Source organism: Mytilus galloprovincialis, chromosome 13 (assembly GCF_965363235.1).
Source record: "Mytilus galloprovincialis chromosome 13, xbMytGall1.hap1.1, whole genome shotgun sequence".
NCBI lineage: Eukaryota > Metazoa > Mollusca > Bivalvia > Mytilida > Mytilidae > Mytilus > Mytilus galloprovincialis.
The window spans coordinates 15,003,598-15,020,557 of NC_134850.1; the positions used below are offsets into that span (position 1 = coordinate 15,003,598).

The window sequence follows — 16,960 nt, forward strand, 5'->3', positions numbered from 1 at the left end:
AAATGTTTTGACTAGTTTGTGATATCGAAAACCCTTGTGTAATAATTTTTCAGTAATACATAAATTTCTCTCGTTAAAATCTAAAACATTGTTACATAAACGAGTGTTCATTTTTGTATAATCGGATAATTATATGCCCCTTATGTCATATCAATATGCAATAGAAAAAGTTCACGTTAGTGGCTTAAAATACTGTACATAATTTATTTAGAAATCATTTTATCTTGAATTATTATCGTCACAATTATACAAGAAACGGTTATATTTTTTCTGAAATGTGAATGAAGACAGAAAGAATTGGTATCTGCTCAAGTATTGTGTTTAACATCATTGGCGGATCCCCTAAATCTGCCAATGAACATGTCTTTGTAGATGAAGTAGAATGTGAAACAATCTAGTTTTCATGCATGAATAAGCATTACTTTCTTTGGTCAATCTGATTAAAAAACTGATCCTATGTCCATGTTTTGCTTACACAAAGTTTAAACAAAGATCTTAAAACGCTCAAATCAGATGTTTTAAAAACGGGATACCCTGGTTTTGTCGGATTAATAGGCACCTTCAAATATATGAAGGCGGAAATTTCATCTTATGATGTGTTAGTAATCAGAAACGAAAATAATACTGCGTGTTGAAAGATTCTTGTAATCAAACTTGAACACAGTATCTGTACTTGGTAATTGGTTTGCAGGAATAAAGACCAGAAATTCAGCAATATTATTAAATTCCACAGCCACTTCAAAACTCAGTGTAGGACATTGGCCCATGTCGCGAGTTATGAACATTGATAGACTAATAGGTTTCACGGGTTCATGGTATCTTTTTAAAGATTCGGCTACACGAAACCTACAATGACCGGACAAAGATCATGTGCTTCGGACGGGAAAGTAGTTCTGGCTTCATTCATATCTGCAACCATCAAATTAATGAGCAGCAATGATAATACTTTTTTATTTCAATTCTCATCGGTTGAAATGAGTAATCGCAATGTGGATGTTTGATGTATTATGACGGGCTTATTTGAAGTTTGCAAATTGTTGACACCAAACCATGACAATTTGAATTGGTAAAATACCCTTATTTCCATGATTACTGGAAAACAATATAGATAAGTCATACCGCAATCGGTCAACTATTGTACTCATAACAGGAACACAAATAATGTTTTACTTTAGTTGTTCCTGTACAAATAAAGTCTCATGTCAGTCTGCTTCCATATTGAACAAACGGAAATATAAATATTTCTGTTTGTGTCACGTTTTTCAGTTTGGTGTCCGATTCGCGGTCTGCGCTTAAACTATGTCAATTTCTTTGAAATATCAGAGAAAACTACTTGGATTTAAACAACAAAACTGTAAACTATAAGATAAAACGAATATTTAATCATTATCGATATCGGAAATACAAAAAAGATATATTTGTACTCGCTACGAAACAGGAGAAAAGCTCGGCGACTGTGGAACCTCGCATTTCCGGCCTCCTGTTTCTTAAGGGCATACGATACAGTTACAGAGAAGGTAATGACGTTGCTAACGTAAATTGTTATTTTCGCGACGTCAAACTGTGACATCGGGAAGAGATGCATTTTTCGACTGATTTTTATCATTCAAACTGATTTAATTTGAAAACGAGTTCATGGACCCCTATTTTTCAAAACGGCATTTGGTTTCATTTTGCAGGGAGATTATGTGACCCAAATTTTATAAAACTGTAAATAGAGGATTTTTTTTAATTGTGATAAACAAGCAGTAAAAAATTACGTTTTTTCCTCAATTCATGAGCATTTGATAAATATGAGTCATTTCTGAATAAAAAAATGCATATTTTTTAAAGATATTTATAAAATACAGAAATTACCGATTATTTAACAAAAAACAATTTGTTTTTATCTTTTATAACAAAAAAGTTATGTCTTTCTTCCGAAAAAGAAATTACGGCCACAAATCTGAATTTCGAGCAAATATACAAAATTTCGACCTCATTTTACGCAAAAAGTAGCACATGAAGGTAAATTTTTTATTACATATTTGATTTAATCAGGTAAAAAATAGCCTGTATGCAAATTTTCATGAACTTGTAAATACAGGATCAAAACTGTATCGTATGCCCTTAAGCTCGTACAAATGAAGTTGATATTTTCCGACAATGTGCATAAATTGTATTCATACGAAAGGTCAATGTTTTTTTCTTCAATAATTGATTTTAAAATTTAAATGTTTTGATACTGAAACTATGTTTTGCAAAACAACGAGTCACCGTGTGATAATGAGCTGTTCAAGAACATATGCCTGTCTTGTTCTAAATATAAATCAATAAATGCAAACAAATATGTAAAGCTCAACCAACCACAACCACAAAATTAAAGGCTCCTGAATTGCATGTGACATACCATCAATCCGGCTACTCTCCTTAGATGGAGGAACGGGACCAGCCGAGTGTAGACGAGTGCGTTAAAATACGACGGTGTTTAACGTAAAAAAACACAACTCTCTTATTTTATATTTGAAAATACATATTAAAAGTTTTAATCGATTTATTACACATAACAAACAAAAAAATAAATAAATAACAAAGTCTGAGATTCTATATACAAATAATAATAATACTATTATAATACCGCACAATATTCCTAACGAAGAGTACATCGCAATATTAATTCGTCACTTCAGGGATCGTCCATAACGTAACTGAATACCACCAGTACCATTTAATAATTTGTCTCTTAAGAATTGCGCAAGCGCGGCAAGTGATGCTGAATCTAATTTGTCCATTGTCAGTTCACGTTTTTTATTTTGATTTGCACTGACTCCTTTGTGACTTTTGTGTTGTTTCTTATCGATTGATCGTCCCCAACGGAGCTGATGAGAACCAGTTCCAGTTGAAGTTTTGCTAGTATTAAAAAAGTCCAAGACTTGTTGGTTGGTCGAATCTATCTGACGCTTCTGTCGAACAAAAGTTTGCGTCCCATGGTTGAAGTTCGGAAGCCAAGATAAATCTTTTTCAGCGTCATTCACTGTGTTTTGAAGCAATAACTTTATGAGTCGCGGTGATGAAGCTTTTGTTTGATCTTGATTCCACAGAACTTCTGCAGGACTGCTGTTTTCTTTCTTCATTGAAACTGGTATACTGCACGCAATTGCACACAGAGAGCAAAACAATATTACAACTTGGTGACACATCCTGCAAAATTAGAAATAAATGACACTTAATTATGCTCTATTATATACATTATGTTCATCTATATCATTACAAAATTTACATACAATTCATTTATTATATATTCTATTCATGTTTGAAGCTAAAATTTCAGATTCGTTTGCACGTCAAGCAAAATATCAGATAAGAAAACTTCGATTATAAGAAATATTAAATAAGGGGATATTTATATTTTTTCACAGATTTGTTTTTTTCATCAGTTGTTAGATATGCCTGTTAAATGCATTTGCGCCGGTTAACTCACCAATTGGTGGTGACAAATCCTAACATGCAGTCTTTAAATAATCCGTAATCATTACACGAGGGTGAGTGAAAAAAAATCTCATTGTATTGGATATTCATTGAAATATATCGAATATGTATATTATAAAAATCTAACAACCAAAATTTACCGTCAGACTCAAATTCTTATGCCTTTTGCATGATATACAACATATGTCTGTCGTATAATGCTTAGAAAATCATATTGCTTACATTGAAATCGAAACTGTATAAAAATTAGATGTTCATCTTTTCGGATAGACATGGAATTTATATTCATAAAATTGAGATTGAAATGGGGCGACAAAGCGACAACAACCCGACCATAGAGCAGACAACAGCCGAAGGCCACCAATGGGTCTTCAATGTAGCGAGAAACTCCCGTAACTGGAGGCGTCCTTCAGCTGCTGTTGGTTCCCCCCCCCTCTTATTGTGATAGCCAAGTAAATTAAAATTTAAAATTGATGTTTGCTTCCTCAGTCTATGTCAAAACCGTGGCATTTAGTATAAATCGATTGCGAAAAAATAATTGATTTACAGCAGAAACATGTCATGGTATTTCAACCGTAAACAAAAAATCATTTGTTTCAGCAAGGATATACAAATTCTTAGTTTTAGAAGGGAGGATACACAAATTAATAATAACTCGCCACCATTACATTTAGGGGGATAATTCTTCAAACACGACATTGAGTTTAAACAAAACCATGTTCCTGCATGTTATTAAAAACAAAAGATGTTGTATGAAGTCGAGAAAAAAACTGTCCTGGTTTCAAATTTCTAAGTTCAAGCGCGTAATTGTTTTTTGTAAGCTATTTATTACTTTCGGAGTAAGTTTAAACAGATTGCAAATTATATGATTTCTGTTATAGAATTTTGAACAAGTTATAATGCATTTTGGGTACAATTATTTTTTCTTGCGATTTAATGATTTGTTGAAATATTCATATTGTGAAGTAAATTTAGAGGAAATTTGACTTACCCAATTTAAAGTTTTAACCACCAACAAATCTTATTTGTATAATTTTAAAGTTTTAAATTAAATCTCGACAAATCTTATATCTATTAATTTTAATTCAATAATATAACCTTATATTGATACATATTGGTAAGTTATGTCTTGCTGACCGTTCAGTTGCCAACATTTCAAAAAACTTTATTCAGAACAAAATATTTTACATGAATCTTTAAAAAAAAAATATGAATTATTACAAATTTAAATAATTGCATATACAACTCAACGATTTAACGTCAATATTAAATATATTTATTGATGCTAATTGGTATCATAAGTTTTAAATATAAACTTTGAAATAATTTATAAATGAAAACAAATTAAAAAAACGTCATATTGTATACATATACATACCTTATTATATTTAAAATCTATAAACTTCGCAAGAAGAAGAATTCGAATTAAACTATTGAACAAATTAAACAATTTAGTATTTATATTCTCCAGGGGTCCGACATTCCAATTCTATCTTCATCGCTGATAAGACTGTTGGGGAAGCCTCTCAGGGGAGATAACCTTGATAAGAAGGAAACAAAAACACCGTCCAAGGTAAATTATTACCACACGCGGTGGAGGTGACACTCCGGGTACAGGTCAAACAATAGTGATACGATGATAAAGTTATTAATAGATTGACAGGTTTTTTATATTTCATACTTTTACCTTTTAACAATATTTTTCTGAAAGTATGAAAGTTTTTTTATTTTTTAATTTTTTAAAATATAAATTATTTGTTTACCAGGTATTCAAATTATTCATTTATGTTTTAACAGAATGCAGACGAGTTTGTACAAAAACCTTTTGTGTTGTTTTTTTTTGAGACGAATATTAATGATTTCGTATATATTGTGTTTATATGTTGTGTACAAGTTTTGTACAAGTTATCAGTGTTTTATGAACTGCTTAACACAAATGGATGATGCAAGCACAGTCTTTTGTTTAACATATTTCTGTCATATTTTCACAACTACATGTTACAATCTAATACTGGGCATTGCTACACAAAACATTATAAGACCACAAAAGGACTTTTTATGGATATGAATATGGTATCAGGAGAAAATAAAATTATAATTTAAATCATTCAGGTATCCTCATTTCCATTTTGAGGATAAGGAGAATAGCACTAAATATTAGGTTGAAGAATATAAATTTGAATTTAAAAAATTGAACTAGTACATTTTAGAAGATAAACCTGTATCACCTAGTGCAAGAAGGTGTGTGTCAAAAAACTTATAATTTGTACAAACTTACATCTTGTACATAACATATATATAGTATTTATTGATGTTTACACGTTGCAAAAAAAAATGTTTTGAGTGATTGGTAATATTATTTAAATGATTGGACAGAGAAAGAAATTGATTTAATATATAAAAAGAATTTATTGATACCTCTAAACAACTGCTGTCACATATAACAAATTGAGACAGATTGTTTAGTGTATTTTAAATTATCTTTTTATTTGATAATTTATTTTTTTACAGCAGTTTTTGAAACTTTCGGGTGACCCAGGCGGGTGTCGAACTTCTGTCGAACTCCATACAGGAAAAGAGCAAGCTACGAAGAGACCACCGAGGAGGTAGTTGAACAATCATTGTGACACTATCACAAGATTCTAAAACAGAATGTACTGTCAATCAATTGTTGTGTTATAAAGCAAGTAAACGCGTATATTGACCTCATTTTTGTTTGTTTTTCTTTTTTTGATAGAATTGGGGCTATTTTTAACGTTATCTCATTCATTGTGTCTTGTAACATACAGTGATTTTTACTTATGACAACAGAACTGGTGGCTAAAAGGAACTACGCCGAAAGACAAACAACGGTCTCCAAAACACATCAGCGCAAAAGGCTATATCGCGACGAAGACTAAAGAACTATTAATTAAAATTACAAAATCAAATAAATCATTGCATGGTAAGCTAGTTCATGTGAATTTCAAATAATGCAAAAAATAGTTCAATAAATATATCAATGTTCATAAATGGGCGTTTTTCAATAAAAACGTATTTTCTTGTCCTAGCCACTTTAAAAAAATTGTGTTTGGTCTTTGCAAGTAATTTTTTGTGCAGTCAGTACATTGAATTAGATTTAACATTTTAAAGCAAAGAAACAGTTAATTTTTTAAAGGGATTGCTAATTTATTGATTCATGAATGGTCCAAAACAACCAAAATGGCATGTCCCTAGACCGCCTGTTCAACATTCATACTCTAAAATATCGTAAAAAAATGTAGAAATAAATGTTATTTTTACTTAATATAAGTTCTTTAATAATTCAAAAGTGTCCCTAACAAAATGTCCACTACGAAACGAAGTCATTAAAATTTGCTAATTAATCGTTTTATGAAATCAATGTAATTTTTGTTTGCAAGAGATATAAACATTAGGGTCTTACAAAAGAAGTGATGCTTTTATAACGGCAATTAAATTTTTGGTAAAAAAAATTGAGCACATCAAATGGACCAGAGTGATACCGTATTTTTGTAAATGTCCACTACGAAACGGGTCAAATCTCCATCAGTATCTGGTTTTAAAATTATGAAAAAATATCAGTGTACAGCTTAATACATGCTTTGATGAATACAATCAGTCTTGTTACTTTTGCAATAAAGAGATTGTGGGAAAAAAATAAAACATGTGAATACGTCCCCTACGAAACGGTCACCTACGAAACAAGTATGGGAGAAAAACGTTTCGTAGGGGACACTACCACTACCATGCAGTCTTTTTTTACTCTTTTTTCAATTATATTCGTGCAAAGCAAATACCAAGGGTTAGTTTCATGTAATTTTTATTATGTTTTTATTAACATAGAATAGGGTTGATGTCAACTACGAAACTTTTTGTCCACTACGAAACGGATTTGTCACCTACGAAACGCATCAAAATGTCCACTTCGTAACACGAGTTGTACCTTCATATGTGAAGTACAGTAACTTTCTAATCTTTATCGATAAAAATGGTTCTCCAATTCAGAAAAAAATAGATTTTCCTAGTATATAAAGTAAACAAACTTGAATGTCTATAGGAAACATTTAAAATTGCAAACATATGTGTGTTTAGAAGCAGTTTCGTAGGGGACAAAAGTCCCCTACGAAACAGTACTCAAATTATGAAAAAAATATCATTTTAAGGAGTATTTAAGATTGCACTTTTTGTTTACTTTACAGGTCTATAATAGAGGTATTCAAAATAACTCTTGAAATTAAATTTTAGACAAGTTGATTTTCCATTTTTTTAGGTCTTAAATATACGCTTTTATTGAAAAACGCCCAAATAAGCATCCATATAATCATTAGCAACGTCTTTATTTTAGTAATGGTTTATCATTGTCCTGATTGGCGATACTCTTTTACGTTGTTCTTTGTGGTACAACAAATGTTTGTTTTCAATAACAAATAATTACATTAGATGTATGTTTCATTATAATACGTTATTCTGATTGACTACACTGCAATCACGCGTTATTCCTTAGTCAATTGCATTACACAATATAATGTATTATTCATGATGACACGAGGTCCCACAATAACGTGCACAGGTAAATTAAATAAAAACTTGATAAAAATCGTGTTTTCATGATCCTAACTAAAAAATGTAATTATAAGTATTGAATGCTTCTTTTTGTAACTTCATAGGGGTTGTAAAAGCGTTGACCGTGCGCACATTTTTAAAATGAAGCGCTTCATACAAAATGTACTTCGGTCAACGCTTTTACACCCCAATAAAGTTACAAAAAGAAGCATTCAATTCTTAAATAAAAAGTTTTAAGAGAATCTCACCAACTTATCAAAAAAAAGTTGGATTACATGTCCTCTCCTTTTTCACTCCAATTTTTTAGTACATGCAAAGACTGGGCTAGGCAAATGTAAATTACTCTTACTTGTATACATTATTGGTCGATAATAATGAAAAAAATGATATTTTTGATCGTCTTTCTTTTATAAACGTTTAACGTGTTTATCGACTTATAAGGGTAAATTGACCAAGAACTTGTTTATAATAGATTTTTTTTACTTAAAGAGGATCATATTAAACAAGCAGGGAAAGTCCCAAGAATAACTAATAAAATACGGGGAAAACATAGTACATGGAATTTATATGTCTGAGAGCTTGGATTGGGATTCCGCTTCATCTCTTTATTCTTAACATTTTATACCATTTTTGTCTATTCATTATCTATTTTAACCCTAATTCTCTATGCTTTATACACACATATATAAGCACACATTCTCTATACTTTATATTTTGCTCTTTATTCTGTAAACCCCAACAGGACCTTCGCGTCTTCCTCGTTTCCACTTTTCAACTATCCAATCGTCTGTCTTCAAATCATGGAAATACTAAAATACAAATCAATAAAGGATCGATAAATATCTTACAATACAATCCTTCCGTAACTTTTTTTTCAAGAAATTCGAAACAACTATTTCATATCCGCATTATATCGAATATAAGAACATACTTAGATTCTTAAGTCAATAAGGGTCAAAGTATAAGTGTGGTAATTGACATTTTTGTTGATACTCCTTAAATAATAGATAAATTGCCGCCAAAACATACCAATACGTCTAAATTTGATTGTGTGTATATCCGGGTATAAGGATACTGTACATATGTTTTCCAATCAAAGCATTTAAAGTTGGTTTACTTTTGATAGGAGGGACTCTATTAATAAATTCTAAATTCAAATTTTGTTTCAGCAAAGAAATAATACGATTTTCGAACCACAAACAACTTTCACTAGGACTTCGGTGGATTTGGCTAGTCCCTTTCCAGCCCTTTTAAGTTAAGGGCATATCCAACAGTTTATTTCTGACGGTGAGAATTTTTCCCCTTTAAGATATTTTATTCTTCAATTGACAGAGAATCAAATTTTGCCAAAAAAAAATATATGTTGTCGATTTCGTTTTTGCAAAAAATGCTGCTGAAAATTGAACATTTTTGCAATTTTGGAGTAAAAAACGTTTTTTATTTAAAAAAATTAAGTATGATTTTTTAATCAATATATACTTAAATAATTGGGCTCAATTTGAAGCAAAATAATTCAAGATGGTAAGAAAAATATAACTTTACCATTTAAAGCATTAATTCTTACTCAAATAAAGCCAAAAACGTTATGGTGGACCCAAACAACGGCAAGAAATGAACATTTGAAATGCACATTTTTGATTTTTTTAAATATTTCTAACGGTGTCGATTTGGCCAAAGTAAGATATGTTATTCTTTGAAAAAAATGAAACGTCATAACGTTTTGAAAAATATTTGTCATCATACTTGTTTTTGAGAAAAATTGAGAAATATAATATTGTTTACTCAATTCCTCCTGTGAGCCTCACAAATTGCGCCAAAAATTAAGACGTTTCCGAAAATAACGTTATATTTCCCCGCTAATTTCCAAAGGCAGTGCGATGGTGTGGCAGACAAATGTATTTACAGTGTGACTTTGTTGGATAGTTGGATAGTCTCGATAGCACTCATATCGCACTCATATCGCATCTTCTTATTTCTATTGAACCAGTATCTGGACAAGAAAACAATTCAGTTAGTTTTATTATTGTGTTCGTCAAAATTGTGAAACCCGGGTGTGAAACATACAAACCGTGGAATTACAGACTATTAAAATAGTCCCTCTGGTATCTTTCATCCCTCTTTTAAAATAAGAGTATTACACGTTCGAAATCCATTTCTGTGTCTCGGTCTATAGTACAAAGCAGGGTTAATTTTTATGTTATATTTCCATTTGATGTTTTTGTTCTGAATATTCATTAAGGTGTCAGACCACCAATTACTCCCTCCAATTTAGAACGTATGTAAAAGTAGTCCTACTTTGACACAAAATAGTGCTTTTGATGTCATTGTTTACTTAAACTAACCAACAAATTTGCAAAAATGAAACTTTTGGTGAAAGGGAAATTAGACCATTTTGAGCCAAAATTCACTTATCTGTGAGTTTGCATTAAAAATTCAGGATTAATGCGCTACATAGTACACTAATTTAAGATTTCCAGAAAACCGGGAGTTATTTTGGTAGTTCCTGTCTTTTCAAAATCAGAAATTTGTTACAAGACTTTAAACATTGGTTGAAAATTGGCATGTAGGAAGGTGATACATGTACAATTCAGGATATACCTGGTTTCCTTGAAGTTAAACTTAAGGTAAAATATTTAGAAAGCTGTGAAAATTGCAAAATTTGGTTGAACAGATAGGGATTTTTAATTAAGAAATAATTCATGGAAGCCATAGATTGTTGGAAATTTACACATGGCCTGGGCCGTGATATTCGTTAATTTTATCCCTCGCCCAGGCCATGTGTAAATTTCCAACAATCTATGGCTTCCATGAATTATTTCGATTCTAATAGGACAAATACGGTCATTAAAAAACTGAAGCGAGGGAGGGTATGCTGTGTGTGTGGCTGTTCTTTTTTACTCCCTGTTAGATAAAGCTCAAATATCTTTATAAATATGTAGCTTGCGAAGTTTATTTCTTGAATAACTGATAGAAAAAATCGTTTTAATTCTTTAAATTCTCAAACCCAACATTTGCCATTTTTAATTTACATGTTTTTCTCGTAAGCTTCCGTCAAATCCAAAGTCGACATTTTGTAACTAAGGAGCCGCCATGTTGACTTGCTGAAATGAGTAAATATGCGAAAAATGCAATAGAATAGAAAATAAAACAAAACCTACCTCAAAAATTAGTTTTAATACAATAGCATACGAATTCCGATGGTTCACGTAACAGAAAGCATTCAACTTTAGCGATTTCATTTGTATAACGTCATGTTTTGAAATGACTTAAACCGCGCCAAAAAGATTAATAGACTTTCGCGGAATTTTATTTTATTTTTATTTTGTTGATTTCCCCGAGCTCTTGTGCATTACTTCCTTTTATTATGCATACGAATAAGAATAAATGTTGTTTTGTCTTTTTTTAACTGCACTTTTTAAAACAATAAAATCGGCAAAGGGCCTGCAAATAGGTTCCAATACATGTAGATTTACGTGGGAAGTATATTGTAATAGCCATTAATATGTATTTCTCTGAGTCTGCGCTAAGTATAGTTTATCGAGAATTCTAATATGACGTGCTTCTTTCGATTTGTAAACAACACCGTGATAAAATTCGCGATATATCTATACTTAGCGCAGACTCCAAGATGTACACAAATGGCTGTTTAAATATGCCTCCTACGTAAATCCACATGCATCGTATTCGTTGTGGATTTCGCTGTGTTAACAATTACAATTGAATAAAACCCTACAGAACATTTATTCTGAATCTGACGCATAGCAAAAAGAATTTACACATTAGAGAACGGAAAAATGGACAAAAACAAAATAAATTAAAATTCCGCGAAATTCCAGTAATGATTTTGGCGCATTAACGTCATTTAAAAACATGACGTCATACGAATAAAAACGTCAAAGCTGAAGGTTTTTCTATTGCGTTTACCCAGTTGGAAAGCAGGTCACGGTTTGACCCCAAGTTTATCAGCAACAATAGAGTCACGTGACCATGAAAATTCAGTAAAAAAACGGATGCGACAAACCTCATTTCAACTCACTGAATACTATTGTCGTAATAAAAACTTATTGACCTAACTAATCTTGAGTATCCATAGTTTATTCTCGTCAAAGCTCACACATCAAATCAAAGTCCTTTATTCTTTATTTTATCTGCAAACTTGGAGTTTGGGTGAAAAATGTCAAGTCTCCTGAACGAAAAATCTAAATATTTACGAGGAAACTAAAAATGATGGGCTGAATTTAAATTTAATAAAGCATCTCATTAAGACAAACACTCGATATGAATATCTCGGCAATAGAATGTTGGATACGCAAACGTCAAATTGATTTCAAACCGAAGCGGTGGTTTTTATGCCGATTTGTGCAAGTGGTTATCTCCCCTTAATATCACCAGTCAAAAATAAAAAACCAAAAAAATGCATGAAAATTTAAAAAGGAGTTTACTTTACAAAAATTAGAAAGAAAATAAACGAAACTCGATTTATAACTATGTTATGATAATATAGAGAAGAGATACTTCCCCCTTTTTTCAGAGAAGGACTAAATGTAAATATTAAAAGACAAAATATTACTGCAGTAAAAAAAACCAAACAATTCAGAAATGTGGATAATGACACCTACATGTTAAATTAAAAACCTAGCTATATTGAAAGAAATTAGATCTAGCGGATGAAATATACTACATGTAATTTTTATATGTGGGATCATTCCTAGCAGATTTTTTTTTAAACCCTTCTGATCATATTTAATACAATAAAACATAGTACCTTCTAAACTCGGATAAAATTGCATTAAAATAAAGTATTCAGGTAGGTGTTGCTTGTTTTCTGTTCTATTGCATTATTTGCACATTTACTGATTTCAGCAAGTCAACATGGCGGCTCATTGGTTACAACATGTCAACAGTGATTTTGACGGTAGCTTACGATAAAAAATATAAATTTAAAATTGCAAATGTTGGATTACTGAGAAGTAAAAAAAGGAATCACATTTTTTTTCTAGCGGTTAGTTAAGAAATCATTCATGCAGGTTATTAATAACAGCCACACACACGGTATATCCATCATCGCTTCAGTTTTTAAATGATCGTATTTGTCCTATTAGAATCGAAATAATTCATGGAAGCCATAGATTTGTTGTAAATTTACACATGGCCTGGGCCGTGATATTCGTTAATTTTATCCCTCGCTAACGCTCAGCTGTTTTCAGCCGTTTAGCTGCTCGGATGTATAAATTTGCAGCCTTGTTTAGTCGAAATAAAAATGTATATCCGATGCATAGTGCAGTGAGAGTTTCGCGCTATCTATACGTTAAAAAACCATCTAAATAAATGGTTAAAGGGATATATACGAACTTCGAATAAAACATCTAAACAACAACAAAGGTCACATGAATCTTCAAATAAGTCACATTGCTGATTTTAACACATCTGTTGCGCCTTTTGCAGTTGTAGATGAAAAATTAAATTTATTTAACAAAAGAGATCAGTAAGACAATACATTTAGTATAAAATAAAGGGCCGTTGTTTTCCGCTTCAATATATGAGTTATTGCATATGCACACAATGGAGATTGTTTTCTGTTCTACTGCCTTCCACCTAGTTTGGCTGCATACAATGTAACCACTGACGTAGACTACTATATTATTATTGATTATTCAAACAGATGAATTCAAAGAAAACATGCGGAAAGAAAGTCTAAAATTTTCGTTTAAAAAAAATAAATAAAAAAAATAATAAAATACCAAAACTGAAAAACTGTTTGAGACAATTATCAGTTGAGACCTAATGATTATGCATCACTATATGAAACTAATAAATTGATTGCTCCCGTGCTCCAGTGGCAAATATATCACGCATATTTACGACGAGGCGAAAGTGGATCTGAAGTAAAGCATTGATACATTATTAAGATAAAGAGTTTGCTAGCGGTAAAACGTATGCCGTACTAGAATAAAGTTGAATAAGATCAAAATCTTGAGGTAAGCTATTAGCCTCCCCTTCCTAATTTTGAAATATAGTATTTCGATAACTGGTTTTTTTTCTCCTATCCTATTATGTACCCGCTGATTTTATGAGGGCGTGTCTAATAAATCAAGACCTACATCAACTCTACACCGGTTTTTTTTTTTGCTAAATTATATTTGTGTCCTCATACATAAGTATACACCAAAATTGTCAGATTTTTTCTACTTGTATGTCAGTGTATATATGACAATGTTTTCCTATTTCATGATTTTTTTTTCAGTGTCATCTTTTGTTTGTTTACGCCTTATTTTATTTTTCTCAAGAAACCTTTTTTTTCATCTTTCTCAAGTAAAACCAAACTTTGAGTTTTCTATTCTGAATGACAAAATCTCGGAAAAGTTTGTTAAAGAATTAATTACAATTTGCATTCTAATGCAATAATAAATCATTACGCATTTGTTCTCGTTGTTCCCTACTGCATGTATTGAAGATAATTTCAATAAAACGGAAACTTAAGTGAGTATGGTCTATAATGATCAAGATAATTGCAGTTCTTTTATGATAGAACAAGAGGACAAAAATATCTTTACGATTTGAGTTCTATTTCTGTTAATATTCTGTATGAGTTTTTTTGCCGATTTCCGCCGTGCCCTTTCCTTTGATGAAAGAACCCTCCCTTTCCAGCAATTCCAATGGTGATTTCGTTATGACGTCATTGACTCAACGTTAAATTACGGGAAACAATAGACGACGTTTACGTTTGTTATTACCTCCCCTGAAACTATTGGACCACATCGCCTCGGCATATTTTCAACGATATCGAGGGGTTCTGATAACTCTTATGCCGATTGGTACATCTCATTCCAAACTGATGAACCGTGCACTGTAATATGTGCTCCAAAAACTACATGTCTTAGACTGAGTATTACAAATTCAAATCTAGTAAAAGATACAAGTTACTGTCCGATTTTGTCATAATCTCCAATGAAACTTTTATTTTGAAACCAAATGCCGTTATTTAATGATATTTCATCAATTCAAAAAGTGACAACATAGGTGTTTCCTTTAACATTCAATCTATAAATTTTTATTTTGCCATTTTTTTTTTGCATGCCGAATCGATGTGCACGCAACTGCGTGTTAGCGTATAGGCAGCTACGCGCCTGCTGAGTCAGATCGACCTGTTATTTTTGGTCTTTGTTTTTTTAATTTTTAACCGGATTTTTGTGACAAAATGTCAGTTATTGATTTAGGGATGTACGGCGGGCGGACGGCAGCCAAATGTTGTCCGTGCATTTACTCATCAACCGTTCAACCAAAGCGTGGTTGTTACTGACAACAAAATGGAGGTCAAGTTCATTAATGACAATTTTGACCTTTACCGTTCAGGAGTTATGGTTCTTGAAAGATTGAAAAATGGCGTTTCCAGTCCTGTCCGTGCATTTACTCCCGAACTGTTCAACCAAAGCTTTAAAAAAAATTGTATGTTGTTACAGATGACAAAATGGAGGTCAAGTTCAATAATGACGATTTTGACTTTTACCGTTCAGGAGTTATGGTTCTTGAAAGATTGAAAAATGGTGTTTCCAGTCGTGTCCGTGTATTTACTCATAAACCGTTCAACCAAAGCTTTTCAAATTTAAATATGTTGTTACTGGTGACAAAATTGAGGTCAAGTTCAATAATGGCGATTTTCATTTTTCTGTTCAGGAATAATGGTTCTTGAAAGATTGAAAAAATGAATTTCCAGTCATGTTGTTGCATTTACTCATGAACTGTTCAAACAAGGTTTTAAAATTTTAATATGTTGTTACTGATGACAAAATGGAGGTCAAATTTGATATTGACGATTTTCACTTTCACCGTTCATCAGTTATGCATGTTGTTATGGTTCTTGTGATATTGAAAAATGCCAAGACACAAATAAATGTTAATAAATCCGGTATGCTGTCGCTCTGAAAGCCTCTTGTTTAATTTAAATTGCTTAATGCAACACAAAGTTAGCAAAATATGTAATTTCCTGACTGCATCAAACGTGGCACATAGCGTGCAAACTTTTGGATTATAACACACACATAATACGTGTATCAGCATTTTTAAAAATAACATTTTAATTCTGCTAATCTACTGATGAAGGTCATATTGTTTACTTCAGAATTTTCTGAAGAATTATGGGGCAAAACAAGGACAATTGTAAGACAGGTGAAGTGGATATTCATCGGTCAAGCGTTGTCATAATGGTCATTTAATTTCATAACTAACGCCAGGATTTTTTATTAAACGAAAAGAAATGGCCACATGGTCATTCCTTATCTTCAAGAAAAGAGTTGATGCAACTATACAAGACATTTAGAATACTGTAGATAAAATATGTAAGTGATTTCAGCAATTGTTAAAGGATGCGTATATGCAGGGAAATACTGACAAGAAACTGGGATCATCTTTGTTGTCTTGAATATCACTCATTCACTGTCGATGGTATATATACAATACGTTTTCCCGCTTAAATAAAATTATCCTTGCCCAAACTCATAATAAAAGCCAATTAATTCATTTCTCTTCATATCGTTTTCTGATTTGTTTTCTTCTAAGATTTTGTTGAAGAAGGCATATATCGTTTGCAGTTTCTTTCAAATTATTTACAACTAATCAAGCACTATATAACATGATATATAAATGATGTTTTCTAAACTTCGTTTTGTTGTTTGGTTGCTGTTTTATGTTAACTACCGGATGTCTCCTTTTTATATATGAGGGTTCCGATGTGGTTTTTACAGAACAGAGAAATATATTTGGTAAAAAGGCCATACATGCAGACTATAAGGGACTAAAAAATAAAGATACTAGAGAAAAATACAGACCAAAAATGAAAATGGGTCGGGAGCTAGAAATCTACAGAATAGGAATTATGGACATTTTTTTTTTAAAGAAGACAGAAATGAAGGATCTTACAGACAGACCCTCG

The 16,960-nt window shown here is 31.7% G+C and overlaps 1 long non-coding RNA gene across 1 annotated transcript; it reads right to left on the reverse strand.

Annotated features, from left to right (window-relative positions):
• Positions 1 to 2,515: 2,515 nt before the first annotated feature.
• Positions 2,516 to 5,174, reverse strand: LOC143056033 (uncharacterized). Its single transcript, XR_012972214.1, has 2 exons — positions 4,847 to 5,174; positions 2,516 to 3,180 (listed from the first exon to the last, which is right to left on the reverse strand). It is a non-coding gene; the product is annotated as an uncharacterized LOC143056033 (long non-coding RNA).
• Between the last annotated feature and the right edge of the window lie 11,786 nt (positions 5,175 to 16,960).